We start from the raw sequence: 2,109 nt of genomic DNA, 5'->3' as shown, positions 1-2,109 counted from the left end.
GCCAACATAGACCCTGCACAGTCCACCTGCGAGTCCGCACAGTCCACCTGCGAGTCCGCACAGCCCACCATAGAACCTGCACAGCCAACTAAGAGTCCGCACAGCCCACCATAGACCCTGCACAGCCCACCTCAGTCCCCTCACTAAGAGTCCGCACAGCCCTCCATACACCATGCACAGCCCACTGAGAGTGTGCACAGCCCACCATAGAATCTGCACAGCCCACCACAGATCCCGAACAGGCTACCATAAACCCTGCACACCCTCCTGAGATCCCGCACAGCCCTCCTGAGACCCCACACAGCCACCTTGGATCCTCTGCTGGAGCCATCAGACATCACCCGAGAGCAGCACAGAGTATGTGGCTTCATATTATTCTGCATTGATGTATAATGAATTGCTGGGATTTGTAGTCCTCTAGAGCTGGTGATATTCTGCATTGCTGTATAATGTATTGCTGAGATCTGTAGTTCCTCTACAGCTTGGAGTCAGTGGCAGGACTAGCAGGGTCCCAGCAGCACTTGCAGCTGGGACCGGGCCCTGGAACTTCACTACTGTCGTAAAATCATTAGTCTATATTGTTTTAGAAAAAATGTCACAGGACACTAAAAAAAAAAGTTACAAAAAAAAAGTATCGGTAATTGGTATCGGTGATCTGCTTTACATGTGTTGTCATTCTTGCAATTTGTGACCCCTTATCTTACTATGAGATGAAAGTATAGAGTGTGGTGACTTCAGATTATACAGAGCAACACTTTGGACATAATTGTTTTCCCCAAGTGTCACTTTGCAAGTGAATGTAGATATCTCCCCTCAGGCTGTTTTATTAGGATATAATTCCTGGAATTTCTGTCGACGTCTGGAATATAAAATGACCCCACTTTGTGCAGGATATCAGAATAAAGTGATTATTGGATTCTGTTGAGGACTCTATATTGCAGAATTACTTCACTGCAGAATTTGGCTCTGACTCTTTATAGCAGCTTACACTATGATAGATATTGTCTCATGAATCCTATATGTCATTTAATGCCAAAAGAATAGAGTGTGAAAAAGGAGAATTTTTGATAAATTTTTATTGTTGATACAAAAAAGTTTTCTGTAATTTGCTGGGGCCTCGGATTATTTTACTAATATGTCTTTGGCAATATGTTATTCTTCTAACATATTATTAAAAGCTTTTTATATATACCTATACCCAGATATCATGCTTTTATAATACCTGATAAACAATATATTGTATGTGGAGGCCTCAGATGGCCAATAGGAGCTGAGGTATTTTGCATAGGAAGTTGTGGTTACTATATACAGTAGAATATAAATGTTAGAAGAAGAAGGATTCAGTTATTACTCTTTTCTGTTTAAGTGATTCCTCATCATCCTCATCATGTTCTGGACTGTCTTCTCTGTCATAACTTATTTTTCCTGTAAGTAATATTTTATAGTTTATATATGATTACTGTCTATAAATATATTAGGATTGTTGTACTATCAGCATTCTCTCATTTTTGTTTCAGATTCTGTGGCTCAGTTTACTGTCATTCAGGAACCCACAATAATTGCCTCTGTTGGTGGCAGTGTCCGTCTGTCCTGTGGTCGGAGTGATGCCTCTGTAGCTGGTGGTAACTACCCAACCTGGGTATATCAGGCACCTGGGAGTGTTCCTAAGGGTTTAGTAGGTAGCGATGGAAGCAGCAATCATAATATAAAACCCCCAGGAACTTCTGATCGTTTTTCTGGATCCATCTCAGCAGGCTCCAGTGTCTTGTCTATCAGTAATGTACAGCCTGCAGATGACGGAAATTATTACTGTGCTCTACATACTGGTGGTGCGTGCACAGTGCTACAAATTCATATGCAGTAAGACATTAATATCAACTTCCTCTTTTTGCTCCTCATACAGACTTATTTAAATAGGAAACAAATAATCAGCAAAGTATTGCATACTGATATGACTGCAGTTGTATCAGCTATGACTGTTGCTATCGGTTACTGCCCTTTTCAAATGTATTATTGTTCATATTGCACTGTTTAAATTGGTATTTCTAATTTCCCCTTGATTAGCCTCAGCTATAAAATCATTCCCTGCCCATTTATGCCACATGACAG

General features: G+C 40.9%; 1 long non-coding RNA gene across 1 annotated transcript; it reads left to right on the top strand.

The window, feature by feature from the left end:
- The first annotated feature begins 1,342 nt into the window (after positions 1 to 1,342).
- LOC108803233 lies at positions 1,343 to 1,700 on the top strand. The gene is made up of 2 exons (XR_001942271.1): positions 1,343 to 1,427; positions 1,518 to 1,700. It is a non-coding gene; the product is annotated as an uncharacterized LOC108803233 (long non-coding RNA).
- Positions 1,701 to 2,109: the final 409 nt, after the last annotated feature.

Source organism: Nanorana parkeri, unplaced genomic scaffold (assembly GCF_000935625.1).
Source record: "Nanorana parkeri isolate BGI_ZX_2015 unplaced genomic scaffold, ASM93562v1 scaffold3515, whole genome shotgun sequence".
Taxonomy (NCBI): domain Eukaryota; kingdom Metazoa; phylum Chordata; class Amphibia; order Anura; family Dicroglossidae; genus Nanorana; species Nanorana parkeri.
Note: the sequence above shows the minus strand (reverse complement) of the source record. Positions and strands in the feature narration are given on the sequence as shown.